Source organism: Lepidothrix coronata, unplaced genomic scaffold, assembly GCF_001604755.1.
Source record: "Lepidothrix coronata isolate B3197 unplaced genomic scaffold, Lepidothrix_coronata-1.0 Scaffold216, whole genome shotgun sequence".
Taxonomy (NCBI): domain Eukaryota; kingdom Metazoa; phylum Chordata; class Aves; order Passeriformes; family Pipridae; genus Lepidothrix; species Lepidothrix coronata.
Window position 1 is genome coordinate 930,852 of NW_016690396.1, and position 21,263 is coordinate 952,114.

The following is a 21,263-nucleotide window of genomic DNA, read 5'->3' on the forward strand; positions in this document are numbered from 1 at the left end:
ACTGAAAATTACCTATCATTATAGTCAGTTGTTTGAAATTACTGAAGCTTTTCCCAATTTGTGAGACCTGCAAGGATATAAGCTCAAATAAAGAAGTTATAACCAGTCCAATAGGGTTCATCATAACTTGCTCATCAGGTGGCTTATTTCACCACCTGTTACATTTATTCCTCTTTTATAAATCTACATATATAATTATTGTGTCTTCATGCTGTAGTATGTATCATTTTATAGCAGCTCATTTTTTTTGGAAACCAAATAGTATCAGGCACACATTTGCACTGTTCTAAGAGAATAAGGGCTATAGATATGGATTTATGATTTACAACTTTAGTCCTTTCAAACTCTGGCAGCAATGGAATTATGGTTCAATTAAAAGTCACCTATCAAAACAAAAACTGGCATGTTAAAAAAAGACAAAAACTTGTCCTGACAAGACGAGTTGCGTGGCAAAATGATGAATTGCTGCTCTGTGAGGAGCAGTGTTATAGCCTAGAGTTTACTGTCCGCAGTTTAATTAGGCAGGCAGAGATCCATCAGTGAACCAGGATTCGGGTTCTGCTGAAGGTAACTTATCTCAGGTCACTGGTAGCTGTTAGCATTTGGGAGGAAGGCATTTATTTGTTTCCACTTCCCCAGGCAAAGGATCAATTCAGAAAATTTGAAAGGTTTTATTATAAAGCACAGGAGAGAAATAGATGAAAAGGATTGGGAGAAATTTTCTTTACTGCCCAAATGATTATATGAGAAAGATGAAAGCTTCCTTGCTCTAAGACTTTGTGCGAGGGGGAATAATGTGCTTGAATTTATGAGAAACATGAAAACTGGTAAGTCAAGAAATACATCACACAGAGACATTGAGACTGGACTGATCAGTTGTTATATGATTAGTTTTAATAGCAAGGGTATCTCCTTGCCCCACTGGTATGTCATAAGCTGGGGTTAGCGCAGGCTGCTAATGCATATTTCAAGTGATTTCTAGTTTAAATGTACCTGAATATAAAACAGACTTTGGGCTTCTAGCAACTTTAAGGTACTTCAAAGTTCTTCCCAGAGCAATGGCCAAAGGAGACAACAGTCTAGATCTTAACAACAATTCATCTAAAGGCCTTTTGTTTTTCATGTCATTGCAATGTGTAGTGCAGGCAGAGAAAGGAAAAATACCACCTAAAGTTGTGAAACCTGAATTAAGATACTCTTTGGAGGCCATATTTTAAAGTAAGAATTGCAAACGAATGTGTTGCATGTTTGCTGAGATCTGAGGGCATTCTGATATGGTACTGGTACTCAGCATGAGTTTGCAAATGCTCAGCTTCTTTTCATGGGAATTGCGTGGCTAATGCCTTCTTGGAATAGCAGAGACTAAAAACCAGCATCAGACTGAATCAATGCATTTATGTTCTTTTACAACAGATTTAAATGTAGTCCTGAGATTCAATGAGTTTGAAAATGATTAGACATCTCTCTTCTGCTTACCTCTGCTTAGAAGTTGCAGAATTATATTCTCTTTTGGGACATTATCTGCCATTTGGTATCTGTCCCAGATGTTTCTATGGCCTTTTTCACACCTTTTTACCGTATATTTCTGATATTATAACAGTTTACAGTCTTTCCAGTTTATGTTTGGTTTTTGATAGTGGTCCATGTGGAAAGTTCCTCCACACTTGACAGCTCAGTTGTTAGGACAGCCAGCACTTCAGTAGGACAAGTTCTTTTCTAGGGAAAGTTTTTTACTGGTGTTGAATCTTTACAAATACAGAGCTGCTTCTCCCTACCAACCCCTCTTCTCACTGCCTTGGTTTGGTGCTGTTCATCTTAAGTCTTTCAGTACCTTATTTTTGGGTGACAAAGGCACTAAAATGACAGGTGAGGAGTGGAAGACAGACAGTGGATGGGAAGCCTGGCTCAGCTGCAGTACTGCTGGCTGCTTGATGGAGTTTTCTGCAGTGATTTGATTTGATGGCAATCCCTGTTAAATAGTTAAAAGATTTTCTCACTTCGTGTTTTGGGTAGAGCTGACCAGAATCTTTCTGATGGAGTATGTCTTAGTTAGAAAATGCTGATTAATTTAAAGTGAACTCTTTTGTGGAAACGTGACAATCTGAAGAGAAATTTCATTAAAAAAATAGACTGCTCCATTTTGACTTTTTAGAAAGGAGCAGTAGAGTATTTAATTTTTAAAAATACAATTTTAAAACTTTATATACAATTCCATTGTTTACAAATATAAAAACTCAAACTGGGATGAAATATTTTGTTTACAAAAATGAATTTTTTTGAATAATCAAAACATTTGGAGACATTTATTTCATAAAAAAATTCTGCTTTTAGCATTTTTCTTTAAAAATTTTATTTGGTAGAACTATATTACAATTTAAGTCTCACAATTACTATTAGAACAGGAAATAAGTTCATCATTCTTTTACTGAGCCTTGCGAAAACTTAACTAGGTCCAGTGGCATTCAAAAAAGTCAGTCAGATTCATGAATAGCACACTTTTTAAAATGCAGGATGTAAGAGTCCTTTGAATTGCTGGTGATAATACATTAACTGCAGAGTAACTATATAGAACACTAACAATATAATTGCAATCAGAAGCATACTATCCCAGGTTAATACTCAGTGTAGCTGAGGGTACAAGGCTTATCAAAGGGTTTCCCTTCTGGGGAGGGCAAAGAGGACAAGCTTGTCAATCTGTCCCTGCAATTCCACATTGAAATCTCATCTTCAGGTTAGGTGTAAAATTGGGGTATGTTTTTATACCTCATTAACCATTATTGTGTAAAGTGCTGTGGGTGGTACTGGGGTCAAATCTTCTGTTCTTTGTGGACACATGGTAGAGATCATTTCTTGGTAGGAGGTGTACTTGGTTTGTACAAAACATTTCTGGGTATCAGGTAGGAGAACTAGACTGCATGGCCTATGCCTCGCTCTACATTCCTGCCCCTTATGCCATGGCAACACAAACCACAGGATCTCCATCTGGTTTCTGTGCTTGCACCTGCAGGCCCCACAGCCTATTTGGCTTCTTCCAACAGTGTCCAACATTTTAGGTCAAGGGGTGCCTTCACAGCTCATTTTGTATTTTCCCCTTTGATGATGATCTGCAAAAGGGTTTCTAGCTGTTTTTATAATCTCCAGCTTCTTAATTCAAACAAGTCCCCAGTAGTTTCAAACCAGAAGTTTCTTTAAGGTTTATTTTCATTTCTGTGAGGCAGGGACTCTCCTCACAGAAGTTCTCATGTTGAGAAGCTCTAATGTGTCTCACCCCACATCCCATTGTTCTGGGGAGATACTTTTAGGGGTGAGAATATCTAATAGCCTTAGTGTGGCTGCATGTTAAAAGTATTTTCTCCACAAATAGGAAGATTAGGGGCATATCTAGTGAAAACAGAAGGGAACGTTCAGCTTATTGAGCACACACCATGGTCTCAACTACAACGCTATAGCAGAAGTCATTGCAAAGTCAGCATTTGCTGGTTGTTGCTGAGTCCCAGACTCCAGCAGTAGGTGACCTTATGGTGAACAGCAAATATTAACTGAAGCACTGTCTTTCCATGGTATAAAGCTCTGGAAGGACAACAAGAGTTATTCTTTGTTTCTTGCATGAGAAAAAAGGTTACAGTGGAAGGTACAGATACTTCTCTCATCCCTCCCTTGTGCTAGCATATTGCTCCAAGGACATTAGAGAGATGGGCTCCATGAGCCATGATAGCAAATGCCAGGCATGCTGGGGAGGAATTGGATGCATCATTTGCTTACTTCTGGCACCTATTTGGATGCCTGGAGAGGAGCTGTGCCATTCCCAGTTTTCTCAGGGGAACTGTAGGTCTGTTCTTCTCTGAGCAGTACAATGTAGCTCTGACTTTAACATTATGAAAACACTTTCTAAAAAAAAAAAAAGATAAATAACTAAGAGACTCTCATAGTTAGAGATTAAGCTACTGTCAAATACACCCATTTCTCTTAATCTAAGGATTCTTAATGGTAATTCTGTTTTTGGCTATACATGTAAGTGTCATCTTTTAACTTTGAGCAAATACCACTGAAGACAGGAAACATCCTTATTTAACACAATTTTTCAAGAAGGATTGATAGACTTCTCAACATTTTCATATGTCTATGAGGTAAACATTTTTTTGACTGATACCATTTCAAGAGAATGGTGCATCTTTAGCCTTTTCCCCAACAATGTTTCTACATACTCTATATAATTTATTGTTCTACTTCCCAGGGTATTCTTTTGTTAAGGACACTAATAACAAAAGTAGAACAGAAACATTTAGCTTAAGATTTCTTTTCAAATATGATAATTTTTTTTCTTTTCCCTCCCTTTAGCATGTCCTACCTTTTGCTGATATTTTTTAAAAAATACACTATATTATGATATTGCTGTTTGATCATCTCAAAAATAATGGTTTGATGGACTTTGCATTGGCCAGGTACTAAGAGGAAATGTTGTAAATCTGTTTTTAAAATTGGAATGATTCTTAATATGACATTACTATATCTCCTTACACCTAAGTAGAGAGGCAAATGAATTAGCTGAAAGCATCACTAGGCTTATGCAGCCATATTGAAATAATGCTAAAGGCTGGAAATGTTCAATAGAATGTTCAGTACTTTTTGCAAGTTTAGACTATGATAATATGCTCTATGTTTGTGTTTGTAAACATTTCAAAGAGTTGGTTCCAATTCTGAGCTTCTAGGTTCTCCATGGCATTTTAATTCCTGTTAAGGATTATGTGAATGTTTTGCTTCTTGTATTTTTCTTAATATATTTCTGGAATGTTTATAGAAAGTGATTTTGCTCTTGTTTAAGATTGCTTGGATGCATGAGGCTAGACCATGCAACCCGCTCATGTAGAGACACTGCATTTGCTTTGAATTTGCATATCATAAATTAAAGAGTGCAGTTTTTCTGTGTGTTTGAACCAAAGAAAATAATTTCCCTATATCAAAGGATAAACTTGACTGCATGGATAATATCTTCTAAAGTTGCAGTTATGATCTTATCATTTTATCACTTTCAAACATATTTGTGTCATTCTCTTTTATTGTATGGTTATAAACCCTGCAATTAAGCTAAAATAGGAAAGTAATAGGAGCATTCCCCTGCAATTGGATCCACAGTGGGACAAATTTATAATTAATAGTGTTTTGCAAGAAAGTGGTGGTGTAAAGTCCATAGAAAAGCAGCATAGTTATTGCTGCCTAATTCAAGATGTGGAGTTATATGATAGAATTTTTAATTGCTTTATTTAATGAACTACTAATAAAAAAAAGACCCTGTAAGCAAATAGATGAAATATGTTTATTTAAGTATGTTTGTTTACATATGTTTTGCTATGCTTAAATATGAATTAACAACATTCTATGTCATATTATAGGTTATGTCCCTTGAAACATAGTAAAAACCCCTAATTTTTTGAGCTGGATGCAGAATTTAAGTACAAGTCAAAGTACCAAGTAAGTGTAGTATTCCTTTTGGAATATATGAATGTAAACCTGAGCTATTTGTCTGGTTAGGCAGGTTCTTTATATTGTTGTTCTGTTGTGCTGGAGATACTCCTGAAAAAGAGTTAAAAATTAAAAACTGTGTCAATTCTCCCTTTCTTATGGCTTTAACCAAAAAGCTATTAAAGTTTTAATATTGTTAAAATTTTAGTACCCTGGTACACATGATATGGTACAAACAGTAAGCTGTAGTTTTTCATAAGTATTGTTTAGTGGAATTTTGATTAGTGGAATTTTCTCAGTTGTTTTACTTAATTCTCTATGATGCTTTCAATATTGGGCTCAATTATCTTAAAGGTCTTTTCCAATCTAAATAATTCTATGATTCTACATAGGATTTTCAATGAATAACAGAATCTTCAGAGTCTACACAGTCTACTTTGTGAAGGCCCAAATATTCCTGCCATAGCACATTTGGGTGGTTAAAGTTGTGTATGTGTTTTAGTACCTTGTGAATTAGCATCTGTGAAGAAGAATTTACTATAGAGCATGGCAGAAAGAATGGGACAGCTGAGTTATATGAACTTGGCGTGATTTAATCACTGCTCTGTTGCAAGAAAAAGGTTATTTTTAGCAGACTACTCTGTTGCCCAATAGATCTGAATTTGTCTGTAAACTGGGGATGGATGGTCTTGTTTTGGAAATCCAGACGACAGTAAACAGTTGTTCAGGCCCCCACTACAATTTCCCAGCAAAACACATAGGACTTTATTGTTCTTTCTAGTCTTCTTATCTAGGTGAATTTATGCCATAAATTAATAACTGCAGGCATCCAAGCTTGTACCACAGTCACTGTGAATAATTGATAGTGCTTACAAGTTTTGATGATTTAGTATCTCAGCAAGCAAATACGCAGAATGTCGTATGTTTTTGAGGCAAAGATTTATTTAAAGACTGAAACTTATCTGGATATTCAAAATGATAAATTTGGTACAAAAATATTTTAACAAAGAATTGTTTTTCCTTCTCTGTATCAAGTGTACTATCGTGTTCTAAAAGCATGGTCATTCTAGGAGCAGAAAGCACTTAAATAAACACTATAAAAATGATATAATCTTGTAATAGTATTCTTATACACCAGCTCCAGTGTTCAGTTGGGTATTGTGGGGTTTAAGGTCCAAGCAGTTTTTGTTGGTCTTTAGTTGATTGTCCACAAGCCATTTGATACACATTACTATTATCTGGAAAAAATACATATTCAGAAACAACTGCCCTGCAGTTATTCTCTGAGGAAGAAGAATTCCACTCAATAATACAATAATCACTAACTCTTTGGAATGTTCTAAAACTACTGTTATTAACTTAAGGGTATTCATTTGGAGTTTAAAGGTAAACTTGACCTGTTGGGCAGAGATAACTATTCAATATTACCCAGTAACAATGAGGTTCATTTGAGGACTAAAGTATTGCCTAACAGTGTGAAGATTCACCTAGGCCTCATCTCCCATGATTTCCTGATGTATCCCCTGTGCCTGGCTACAGTGCATTGGCTGGTTTTATCTGTAGGAATTATCTCCCTTTTTTTTTTTCTTTTTTTTTATAATAATATTTGTATCTTGGACATAAATGTCTCTGAAGGTGAAACAGAGGGGTTTTCTGAGTGTGGGTTTTTGATGGTATGAAGAAAAAAAATTAATTAAGGTGACTCAGTCTTCTTCCTTCCCATGACTGGATGTGCTCAGGGCCAGGCTGCATGGGGCTCTGAGCAAGTTGCTCTAGTGAAAGGTGTCCCTGCCCTTGGCAGGGGAGTTGGAACAAGATGATCTTTAAGGTTCTGCCTTCCAACACAAACCATCCTATGATTCTCTGATTCTATTTGAGCTAAATCCAATCTGTCCCATAGGTTTCCTGAGATGGAGTGAATTTTCATTTTCCATTTTCAGCTTTTTATTCCCATCCTTGGCCATGATTCTACTAACAGTAGTCTAAGGCATTATTGAAAGCACCACATCACAAAAAATATGCTGGTTAAAGCCTGAAGGTTACTTGTACACTTATGCTTCAGTACTTTTTCTGATTAAAAGAGCTAATGAAACATTAACTTCTAAAATAAAAAGTGTCCTAGTTAGAGAAATGGTAATATAGGTTGTGAGGGAAGAAATTACTGTTCTCTGTCAGCATTTCTACTTGAAAGACGTTATGGCAATCAGTGTTTCCCATCCCTACCACCCAGTTTCTGACTGTGAATATTCTCCTAATAGGATGTTTCCAGGTAACGTGTATGTTACTTTGCATATTTGATTTTACTGCCTTTTGGAAAAACTTTGCCATTGCACTTCTCATGTAACAGCTGTCTATTAGAGTATGAATATATCATAAAATTACAGAGTTGTTTGGGTGGGAAGGAAGCTTTAAAGATTTTCTATTCCAACCCTCTGCCATGGTCAGGGCCATATTTCCCCAGATTAGGTTGGGCAAAGCCCCATTCAGCCTGACCTTGAACACTTGCAATGATAGGGCATCCACAGCTCACCATCATGAAAAATATCTTCCTTACCTAAATCTACCCACTTTCAGTTCATAACAGTTGCTCCTTGTCTTGTCACTACAGACTTTGTTTAAAAGTCTGTCCTAAATATTGAAAGGTTGATAAATGGTCTCCCCAGAGCCTTCTCTTCTCCAGACTGAACAGCCCTAACTCTCTCAGCCTGTCTTCATAGGAGAAGTGCTCCAGCCTTCTGACCACTCTTGTGACCCTCCTCTGGCCCTATTATAGCAAGTCCCTGTTTTTCTTGTGCTGGAGGATCCCAGAGCTGGATGTAGGACTCCAGGTTGGTTCTCATGAGAGTGGAGTAGTGGTGGAGAATCACATATTTACAGAAGTGCTAGGATCAGGTCTGAGGTAAGATTTTGATTGACACTTTATACATGTCACAGGTGAATAGACAGAGAGATTAGGTAGGACTGGGGATTATCTGCAAGAATGAAGAAATCTGTCTGTCTCAGTCGCTGCTCTCAAAGGTTCCTCTGAAACTTTAGAGAGGCAATATGTTTAAAAGTGGTTGGTACCAGATAACTTATTCTCCTAATCACTCACTTTTCCTCATACCTTCAATGGTAATATTAGGGACTGGTTTAAAAGAGAAAAAGGAAATATTAAATAATTTTATAATGAATATAAAGTATATATGCTAGTGCAGAGCTGTAATAGTGAAAGACCCAAAATAAAGGGTTTGGAGAAATTATTTAAAAGAGCAATTTAAACAGCAGCTACCAGGGATGTGTCTCCACAGTGATAGCAGAGAAATTGGCAAAACATTAGAACAGAGTGTCTGGAGAAGGAAATACATTTTTTGAAATTTATTTTGTGGATATTGCAAAGTGAAGAACTTACTTATATTTATAGACTGCAGAAAGGTTCTCAGTTTGGACTGATCAAGAGCTAATCAGATCAACGAGCCAGTCCAAGAACTGCATACTGAATTGAACTGGCTGCTCAAGCCAGAAGCTGTGTACATTGTACTACAAGAGCTACATACTTCAGTAAGAGCCTTTCCAACCCCATATGAAGTTAACTGAGTATCCTATTTCAGGAGAAGAGTCTGTATCTGCAATCCAGAGGAGGTAAAGGAGCTCTGTTGCTCGCAATAAATAGGCTGCACCACTTGCATGGGCACTTGCAATGATCTTTTACAATGACATAGAGAGCAGATCATATTTTCATATCAAAAGGGGAAAATAACCTTTATCTGGTCATAAATTGATACCCCAGTGCACAGATACTTGTGTCAGTGTTTGTCAAAGTATTCAAAGCTCCTATATTTGACTCAGTCAAACTAAGAGCGTGAATTAGAAAATCCTCTGATATACTTTTACTGACACAAGAAAAATCTTATTATAAGTCACTAACAGTTACTTTTTTGAACAGATGACTGCTTTAAGTAATTATGTGTCATACATAATAAAGTGTTGCTGAAGGTTGTTCTTGTGAGGTAATTTTTGTTATCTTTATTTCACTGGTTACCAAAAGGGTTATATATGTTCTTTGGCTCAAGGTCTGCACACTACAAGATTTCTGGATATGTGGGGCAACTCTCCAAAGCTTACGAATTTCAAGGAAAAAAAAACCTACTTAACCTTTCATCTACAGCCCTTCTGATGCACCTGGAGGGCTATAGATGATAGATAGTTCTTGTTACATAAAGATGTCATAGCAGTGTTGCTGGAGAAGAAGAAAAAGAATGTAGTTTGTGTGTACCTGTGCACGTAAAGATACACATGCATGTTGATGTATGGATGCTTTGAAGGAAGAATGGTTGCTGAAGCTAGAGTTCTAGTACGTGTCTAGTCTGTATTCCTAGAGAAAAGCAGACAGAAGCTAGGTACATGCATTGTATATACATTAACATGATTTGGTTTGCAATAGCCTCTGAAATTAACCCAGCCTTCTTCTTTGATAGACCTGTGATTAATATTGGGTTATCTGAACCTGCAGGTACAGCACTACTGGTTTAGTCAGTGGGAATTCTAGAAAGGTGTTCATAAGGCAAAAACTGTAGCTACAAGCTCTTTGCATTCCTGTCCAGGTAGAGTATTGTAGCATGAATGAATAGAAGATCACTTAACTTTTTAGAGATAGAGGATTAAGGACTCTGTAGAGCCTCTGTTGCTCAGTATAGTTTGCAAGTCTGCATTTAGAAAATTTTCTAAGGAATTATCAAATCATAATTGTTTGGGATATACAGTTTTTTAAGTGTTAAAACCCAGCAGAAGGCATTTTTTACTAAGTCAGTTCAAGTTGCAGTGCAAAATAATAGTGAAAGTTAATGTATTTCTACAAAGATATAGCACTTGGAAAGAAGTGCCTGTGAGAGAGATTTCTAGGAGTTTGTATGTGAACCCTTCAAGATAAGTCCTTCCTCCTTCAGGAGCTTTAAATATAATAAAATAAAAAAAAAAGAAAGAAAAAATCCAGTTACAGAGGCAACCTTCCTCTCAGAAAGCTCTTTACAAAACCTACCAACTTTTCTCTCCTATCTTGATATCTTTAAATCTGTTCCTTTGACTCAGCAAAATCCTACAAGAGACTCCAGCCTTTTCACAGAGGTTCAAAAGAGCCTTTGCTAAGCTAGAATGTCATAAATGAGTCTTGTCTTGGAGACTCTGAATACGATTTAGGTGTCCTCTCTTTAGGCTGCATTTTTCCCTAATGAAATTTCATATTATGTTGGGCTAACTGGGATGGATCACACTTGACTATGTTCACCCTGCCAATTCTGCTAAGCTATGAAATGTGGGTTATTATGTGAAAACAACATTATTATACTATTATGTCTTTTTTTTTTTGGTAGTAAAATGCTTACAAATGTATCAGGGGCCTTGCATAAGAAACTAATATTTGCAGAAGTGATAAAGGAGGCAATACTTTTAATATTTAATGAACAATAAAGAAAATTTAAACAAGAAAGCAATATAGCTGCACTGTTTGGGAGATACACTTGCATTTAGTTAAAAAAACTATACTGATGAGGAAAAAAATCATTCTACTTAGAAGGAAAAAATCTCATAGTTTTCACACGCTTGGTTCAACTCAGGTTAATCTTTTTAGCGAGATGTGTTATTTTTCAGACACTGAGAGCATTGCAGATATGTCATAAACCATGCTACCTTAGCAATTACATTATAGAATAGTGGGATGTACTTCCCTATGGTTTTGAAGAAAAGCTTCTCAGTGGAGCATCCACAATGGGGGAAAATACTCAATACTCTAATCACAATGGGGTTACAGGTAGTGACACTCCGGTGTGAACCACAGCCTGTTTGCTTACCTCAGCCTTTAAAGCCAGCAGATCTTCAGTACCTGGCTTCAGAACTAAATCAATTCCCTGTGAAATTCCTATTTCTGATGTTCTGAATGCAGAGGCACAGTATTTATGGCTCTGGTTTTGAGATCTCAAGCTGTGTAGAGGTTCCCCAAGGCATCTTTTCAGTGACAAAACACTGCTTTGTGGCTCTGGTTCCCACTGGGTTTGTGAAAGGGGAAGGAAAAGGGATTTATTACAGCTACATCAACTTATATCAATACAAAGATGCCTTTTTAAGTGATCGTGGGTACTGTGTTATGTCCCCTGAGATACTGAAAACACAGCAATAGCTCTGTATGAAAGTATGGATTTTTGAAGAAAACTCCATAGAGAAGGAAATGAAATGACTTAAAAAACTGATTGATGTTTGGAGTTTTGCATCTTCATTTGTTCTACTTTTGCACATAGTGCAACCCCTAGTGAAAGTCAGTGTTCATGTTAACAGTTTGAATCCCTTTAAAGAAAACCACAAAATTTTCCATTAGTGCTCTTCCTTTCTCCATCTCACTGTTACATGGTCACGGTCAGCCCCTGCCCTCATCCCAGTTTAGGTTTCTATTATTCTGTGAGTGGCATTTTGTATTTTTCACATCTATCACGTGCCTTTTTTCTCCATCATCACTGTAGGGCTCAGTGCACACAGGTTGTCTCTGAAATGAAGCTGTCAACCTTTCCCTGACTTTCATCTGGGACTACTCAGATGAGCTTTTCTGAAGAATCCTAAATCATGCTTTCCAATTTCATCCGGATTTGTTTTTCCCTTTCTTGACTCTGTCCCTCTTTAATTTCTAGTAAAGCAATTACTAGTTCTGTATGCACACACCAGCTTGATGGGGCCAAAGTCCAATGGGACCCAGAGGAGGGATGCTGTCTTTTGTACCTTACAGGTTCTGGTCTAGAATCTTCCTTTGACTTCACAGAAACTGTTGTAGGAAGGTCAGTGTTTGGGAAACCCGGTCTGAATTACATATTTACACTCATGTAGCCTGACTCACTTTATTTTCATTATTTTAGGGTTCCCCACAGTTGCTCCTCTCTGCAGCTTATGTTAAAGGTTTAACAGTTTTCACTTTTAAGCAATAAAGTAGTGGTTGATGGATAATAATGGAAAAAATAATGAGCTACCTAAGAGAGGATGCCTTTCAGTAGTGTTCTTGAATCAGGTATGGAACAAAAACTAAAACCCACAACATTTCAAGTAGGAATCCAAGAATTTTAGTTTCATGTGCTAACTGTGGCTAATATTTTTCTTAATAACGGACTACATATTTCATGAAATGTTTTAATCTATTAGTGAATAAATTACAGGTACCGTAGAGTTCCTCTTTCCCTCATTTTAATTGCAGGTTACAGACATCTAAAAAAATAAATGGGTGCAAATAGCAGGTAAAAGGTGAATCAAAACCAATTTACAGGAGCAAGGTAAAGTCAAACTCACATTTTATCTCATAATGTGATAGATTTTACCCTAAGAAATCATTCACTGATCTCTATATACTTAATGTGCTTGTATATACTTATGAGTCTATACTTGCATACCCAGAGGAAACTCCCAGGAGACATCATAGGACCTTACAGCATCTAAGGAGGGGCTACAAGACAGCTTCAGAGGTACATTTTACAAGGGCAGGTAAGGATAAAGGAGAATGGCGTTAAGAAAGGGCACAGGTTTACATTAGATATTAGGAAGAAATTCTTCACTATGAGGGTGGTGAGGCACTGGCACAGGGTTCCCAGAGAAGCTGTGGATGACCGTGGAAGTGTTCAAGGCCAGGTTGGATAGGGCTTTGAGAAGCCTCACCCAGTGAAAGGTGTCTTGGCAGGGGGGCTGGAAGGAGATGGTCTGGAAGGTCCGTTCAAAGCCAAACCATTCTGTGTACATTTGTAAATGTACAGGCATATATTCAGGACATATAAGTAACTTGCACACAGGTAACAGGCACATGCCCAGTTCCTAAGTAGTATCAGTGAGCCGGCAACACAGCATTCCCCATGAATATATTGGCTAGGTTGAAAGCTCTGTGCTGCACCTGGCATTCAGTGACTGGTACAATTGCAGGGTACCTTAGACTTGGGTTTTTTTTTTACCTGCTCATGTCCAGATGAATGATTTTTTTCATCTCCTGCTCTAGTATTCAAGACAGACTGCTTGTTTGCTCATCTTGCCTATATATTGATATACTTCTCAATCAAGGAGCATTTTATGAGGCAATGAGAGACAGTGCTTTTTCAAAGGACAGTATTTCCTAAACAAAATGAACAAACGCAGGATCACTGTAGGGTATTGATGTGCAGTTGTACCATGTGTTGCACAGATGTGCAGATACATCTCCACAACTCCACCAACTCTCCAAGCCAACAGTGAGACAGCAGCACTCCAGAGGCTGTGAATATATTTGATTCAAAATAAATGTACTCTGCATTACTGTCCAGGGGAAAAGGAAAACTACTGATCTTTTTTTAAAGTGAATATACTCTGAGTTTTCTTTTCAAGGAAAGCATTGTTATAAGAGAGAAAAGCCACTGATAATTCTTTTGCTAATCACATTATGAAAGCAGCTCTTAACACTGTCATTAAGGGAAGACAAATATAAGTATGAACACTGCCATGCTGGTGCTCAGCAGCACCAGTCTGGAAAAATACACAGGCCTTATTTCAATCTTCACTGTTCTAGTGTTATTTAGTTCATTTAATCAAATAGTTGAATTCTGGATACACAACACTACTTGGAGCTAATATATTTGGCAAAATGCTGGTACAGCCTGTTCAAAATATTTTAAGAAGTTAAGCGCTCAAAGAGTATATAAAAGGCCATATACTTAAATGGGTACATAAATTAGATTTAAGAATATGTAGCTGTACAGGTTTTGGATTGCTTGTTAAACTGCTGCTTCCTCTGTTAATTAAAAGCTCCCACTGCCAGTTGTGTCTCTGTTTTATTAAAATGCTCCGCTGTTTGGAACTTCTCCATGAACAAATAAATATAAGCATTGCTCACTTATAAAAATTGGCGTGCATATGTACATTAAAAAAAATATCTTTTGGCAAGATATTCTTTGCCTATTCTTTGCCTACTAATCTACCACCAAACACTAATCTAGTAGTTGTTTCTGCTCTTAAATTGCTTTCTTTTACAATCTCAGCAATATCGTCTGATGCAGGATTCCCTATAGGAATATAAGATACACACATTTTTATTAAGAATTTTGTATCATGTATTTTAGAACTGCAACATATTTAAAGCATTTTTAAAGTGTACATAATTTGTGTATCACAAATATAAGTAATTTTCTTATTTTCCTGCAGAATATAGAAGAATAAAAGTAGACTGTTACTCACAGTAACAAGCTACTGTGTTACACATAAACACTCTACGCTCCAGAACTCATCTTTTCAGGTACATTCATAAAAGTATGACAGCTGGGGGGTCTGGTTTATGTTTAGCAAAACACATGGAGGCATCCAGCCTTTTTGGCAATACGTGTGATTTGTGTTTCATATTCACAAGAATAGGAAAATGCTCAGTTGCTGAGCAAAGGCCATGGTGCATTATAGCTCATACATCGTGGAAAAGGGTGATCCAAAGATGGTGTTTATTGTAACATAGTGGTGTTATTTATGAATAATAGACCTCTCATCTTTTTTTGTGTGAGTGTGGCTGCTGTTTTGCTATTTTGTCCCCATGTGTCTCAGCTGGAAGATAAAAGTCATCTGGGAAGTCAGTGGAGATAACAAGAAAGCTAATATCCCAGGTATATTCCAAAGTATTAGTAGAAACATACTGTAAGCTTAGGTCTGTCCTTCAGTTACAGCAATGGTGGTACAGATGAACCTGTGTATACACAGTGATCCTGATGCCATTTTATCTGCCTATTAGTAATTTTATTTAATGCTTTCAGAATTTATTTTTTAAAAAAGGTATAGTATCATCCTCCCACGCTCACAAAATACCTTGCTTATATCTTACCACTATGGGAACTGTACTTTCAGTGATTACAAGTTTGCAATTCAAAACCTGAATTAAGGGGGTCTCTGCCAAAATATTTGCAATACAGTCTGAACAGCACAGAGGTCCCTCCTTAGACTTAATAGAAGACACTTCACATGATTACCTTAAATACAATGACATAGAGATTATTTGGGCATTTTTAATTTTCCTGGTGAAATTCACCTACTACATTTAAGATTTTCAAACTGAGGATTTTGCCATTTCCAGGGGAGTTCCTTGACCGAGTAAGTAATTTATTGCCTGCCTCTTCAAAAAACTGAATTTTAATTCCTTGGTGGAATTACTGTCTGATTTTCTTTCTCTGAGGATTTATTCATAAAACCAAAAAACAAAGTCATTTAAGGCAATAGATCAATCTCAGTTACACTTCAAGAAAAGTGTAATAATTTTCTAGAATGGGAATAAAAAGTCCAGTTCTGGCCTGATGTATTCAGACATGCAAATAGAAGTGAAATTTCTGGGAATTAGGCATACAACCAAGGGTAGAGCTTGGTCCCATATATTTCAAGACAGAGTTTACAAAAATAACTTGGGATTTTCCATCTGCTTGCTAATACTGAGCTCAGAACCCTCTGTCCCTCTAAGATCAGGTGTGTCTGCTGTGTTTGCTTGTTACTTAATGGTGTCCTGAAAGGCCCCGGTACCTTAATACTGGCTGACATATAAATGTCTTGATAGGTAATGGAAGATAAAATCAAGACCCTACTTTGCTGGTTTAGTCCTGATTGTCACATATGCTAAATCAAATATTACAGAGTGGAGAAAAGCAGATAAAATTGCCTTAAAAATCCTGAGACTTTAAGCCAGCAAAATACATACTTCCACATATGTGCATTTGAAAAAAACACCTCTTAACTGACAAAAATACACACACTCACTGTAAAAGTTAGCATCCACTGTGTCCTGTTGCATCCCAAGCCCTGTGAACAAAGTCTAGCCCTGTTCTGTACCATTGAGGTGACACCTGGACTGCAGGTATGTGATCATGAGTGGCAGAGGACTGAAATAAAGAGCCTCTTGGAGGAAGAGAAAAAGGTTTTGAAGTAGCTGTGAGAGTAATTTTAGCAGGACAAGGAAATCAGTAGGAGAAAATGAAGAAATCTTCTTATATGAGGCATTTTTGTCTCATACAGCTTTCTCAAATTTCCTAAGTCCTATCTTTCAGAATAAGGAGCAAGGAGATGTGGTTTTTTAAGAATTAGTTATTTAGGAAACTGAGTCCACTTAATGAAAATGTAATGGGCAGTCCTTGTGGCATAGCTGTTTCAAATTACTCTGAGGGTCATAATTTCTTTTTTTCATAGATTCCCCATGTTCTATTTTGATATTTCATTGACTTTGATGTAGGAAGTGTTGAGTAACTCCCTAGTTCTCATTACAATTAAAGTCCCCATGATAGTTTGTGCAAAAACCCACAGATATCATCACAAATCCAATGTGGGAATCAGAAAAAAACCTCCACAACTCAACCACAAATTTTCAAAGGGGCTTTGGATGAACAAAGCACAGGAAAAAAGAGCTTTATTTATGAGAAATTCATAATCTTCTGGGACCTGGCATCCCTTTACATGTAATTTACTGTGGTTTACACATTTCTGGACAGTTAATGTTGAGAAGTTTTCTATGTGAAGTATTAACATAATTACTGTCTCTCTTCTCGTTAAAATGGCATTTTTTAATAATGTAGTATGTGAAATAAACTTTTAATAATAACTGGAAAGGCCTTGGAAAGGAATTTAATGAAAATTTGGGCTGTCAAGAACTATTGTCAATCTTTGATTGACTTGTGTCACATCTCTCTAGTTACTCTTTGAATGGCCTCTTATAGGTCTCTAAGTGAATCTAAATTTTGCTTTTCATTTATTCTCACAGATATGCCCATGCAAATAAATATTTTTAGTATTTGAATCTATTCTAAAAAATGTAATTCACAAAAAAATAGCTTTACTATCTTGTCTTGTAAACCTTATAGAGAAAATGCTAGCTATGGCATTAACGGATGTTATTCTGCTGTAAATAATGGTTTTAATTTGCCAACAGAAGAAATTTTAGTTTCCAGGTAAACCAGAATATATAAAATATTTATTTGCCAGGACATGTGCTGGAAGAAATGTAGGGAAAGCCAAATTCACTCACAAGATTTGAAGGAAAAAAAAGCGTTTAGCACTCAAGGAAACAACTCCATAAAAATTAGAAGTTTATATCTAAGATCTTTCTGAAATTTCACCCCGGAGATTTGGTTTTCTTTGAAATTATACATCACTGTCCAGGACCTTAATTATGTTGTTTCATAATCTTATATGTCTCCTGTCATCTTTATTATAGGCTGTACCCCCAAAGACAATGGTGTAAATTATTTTGGGAAATGCGGTTCAAAACCAGTAATACACTGAATAGGGAGGAATACTGGAGAGTTTCCTGTAGTAACAACCATACCAACCAGTGCAATTGGCTCTGACACAACAAAGATGATATATTGGAACAAAATTGTTCCTGATGAAATCCACTTCCGCATAAATTCCCTATAATTTCTCTGAGAGTACCTAAGGCCTTTTCTCCATAGTATCTTATCTCCATATTTCTCCTTACGGTATCTTCCATCTCTTAGAAGCCCTATGTGCCTCAGTACATAAATATTTGGTTATTGTAACCAAATGGGAGGCAGAATTGTTTGGAAAAAAGGTTTAAATTCACATTTTTTGAATATTTTCTGTAGAATTTTTTTTTCTGTAAATATGCGAGTGAGAAACTCTTAATAAGGGGTAGTTTTTCAACTGATTTCTGTTTGTTTCAGAGTCATCCTTTGAATTCAATGGTGCAGTAAGACATTACCTAACACTGGTGAATTATTGGTATACAGACCTGCAGCTCCTGCAGGTTATACTTTAGGAGCTGTGTAGATATATTTAGTAGCAGAAAGATAGGCAATTTAGGCAGTTCTAAGACACAAACTGGAATATTCCTAGAACAGAGAAAAACTGAACAGGAGTAGTACCCACTATCATTATTTTAATGATAGAATCATAACACTTGGAAAAGACCTCTGAGATCATTGAGTCCAACTTTTTGACTAAACACCACCCTCTCAACTAAACCGTAGCACCAAGTGCCATGTTCAGTAATTTCTTGAACACCTCCAGGGATGGTGACCACCTGGGTAGCCCATTCCAATGCTTAACTACCCTTTCTGTGAAGAAATTCTTCCTGATGTCCAACCTGAACCTCCTCTGGCACAGCTTGAGGCCATTTCACCTTGTCCTGTCACTTGTTATCTGTGAGAAGAGGCCGACCCCCACCTTACTACAACCTCCTTTCAGGTAATTGTAAAGAGCAATAAAGTCTGAACCTCCCCCAGGCTGAACAACCCTAACTTGCTCAGCTGCTCCTCATAGGGCTTAGCCCCTAGACCCTTCACCAGCTCCGTTGCCTGTCTCTGGACTTGCTCTATCACCTCAATGTCCTTCTTGCAATGAGGGGCCCAGAACTGGACACAGCACTTGAGGTGTGGCCTCACCAATGCTGAGTACAGGACAATCACTTCCCTGATCCTGCTGGCCATATTATTCCTGATACAGGCCAGGATCTCATTGGCTTTTTTGGCCACCTGGACACATGCTGGCTCATGTTCAGCTGGCTCTCAACCAGCAGCCTCAGGTCCTTTTCCAACAGACAGCTTTCAATGATAGATTAATACCAAATAACTTCAGTAGATCATGATATCTCTTTCAAATACTGTGGTCTCATTTATTTATTTATTTTCAAAAATTCCCAGATCCAAATCAAACTAATTCCAGAGTTGAATATAACTGTACCCCACCTGCCTTCATATCTGCGTGTTTGCTGTGTCATTTTGTGGTTTTAGTTCCTTCGGTGTTCTAATTTGGGAAAATATAACTGGGTCATAAATAAGTGCTCCAGTCCTCCAGTTCAGAAAATAAACCCTTTTTTCTTCAGAGAAGTACATGCAGTAGGTTTGCAGCAAACTTTTAGGTATATTTATTTATTTTTTATATGGATATACATATAAATATGTACCCACAGGACTCAGGGACTAAACTGGATAAACACCTGAGTCTGTCTCGTGCTTTATAAGTGTCAAACATCCCTTTAATATACTTCTCCCTTCATTTAACTCCTGATTTGTCTCTACCTTTCACCACTTTTACATCTGTTTCTCCATCTGCCAGTGCTCTTACAGCAGCAAAAGCCCAGTTATCTGACTTTAAATGCCGTGGAGAGATCAGACACAATGGAAGTTGGTCAAAACTTGGGTGCTAGCTGCAGTTGTAGCTCAGAAAACATGAGGCCACATGCTGAGCACTAACTCCACAGTGCTGTCTTTGGGACTTGCCGGGACTCACTTTGGCTTGAGTTCATTGTAGCTTGTTCCCTTGTGTGATAGCAATTGTCTGTCTGTCAGAAGACTATTACCTGCCTTGTTTAAGCTTATCTCTGTGCATACCAAACGTAGTCAAGGTCTAGCAAACCTGTACAGTCTCTACAAAAGAAAGTTAAAAAACCTTTTCTGATAACTGGGGCTGTAGGACACTGTTTTCTATCTGTTACAGTGAAGTGATGAGGATTCAGTGGGGGGAAAAGGACAAATGAGCAAACTGCTTGAAGAAAGCATAAAAAAATAGCCCTGGACAGATCCAATACCAAAGAGAAAGAATCCCCACCATATATGTCACACTCCTCCCAGTGAAGCCCTCAGGATGCTACTAATAAGCTGATGTAATACCTTCCCCTCCAAATTTCTTGATGGGCATTATGGATTTGGGACCCAGAGGGTCACTCTCAAGGATGAGTGTAATAGTTAAGAAAAAGAGTAGGTACCTGAAAGAAAATGTATTGCTAAATAATTTAAAAAATATTAATAATGAGAATTTTTTTCTGTATTCATTTTGATGGGGACTTAGCAGCACTGTGATTGGTCTAATAGCAAATGCTCATTTTGACTTAACTGTCAAGACCCTGGGGCATCCATGAGTACTTGGATCCACTTAAAATTCTTGTTCCCCTTCATCCATAACAAGATCTTCAAGTGTAATACTGTTATGTTGCTGATTCATGTGATAAAACAACTAACTTTGAAGGTATGATCGAGTTGTCTAAACATAAGATGTCTAGTATCTTTTGACATCACTTGCTGTGTCTGAGACATTCACTGTAGAATACTGACATGGACCTCAAAGTAGATTGATGCTGTACTGGAACTCGGTGGGGAAGCTGACTGGGATACCCAAGGATGTCTACAATGGAATTAGGTGCAGCTGTCTCAGGAACTGCATTGCATTCTTCATGGCATGCTATGTAAAGGCACAATCAGGAAAGCAGAGTCTTGCAAAGACTTAATATGGGATTTTAGCTTCCCATAGTCCTTGATGCACTATGCATTTCACTAGGGAGCTTTACAAAACATGGCATCAGCCACCAGCTTTCCCAATCCAGCTCTTCGGAGCTGGCCAAAGATCGAGGAAGCATAGAGGAGAAAGAATGGAACAGAGAAAGAAAATCCAATTGCGTAGACCTGAGTTTCTGTCTTTTACCATGTCACCGAAATAGCTCCAGAGAAATCTGAAATCTGGCAGAAAAAGAACAAATCCTCTTTTTTTTCTTTCTTTTGTTCAAAACTTTCAACTAACTGGCTCTACTAAAACTGAGAAATGCCCAATCCCAGGATTCTCATTGAAAGAGTGTCTGTTTATTTATGTACTCCTCCATCAGAGGTTTTCTTTCCTTGCTGAGGATCCAACCTGCGCCAATTCGTCCAGCATGCTCAGCCTGTACAGCAATGGATGGGCACAGGGGAGACATCACTCCCCAGCTCTGGTTCCTGCCAGCTTCCCTGCAGCTGATCAGCCTAAAGGCATAACCACGTCTCTCTGCCTTATTCCTGTCTGCACACAGATAACAGGCTCTGGATCACAGG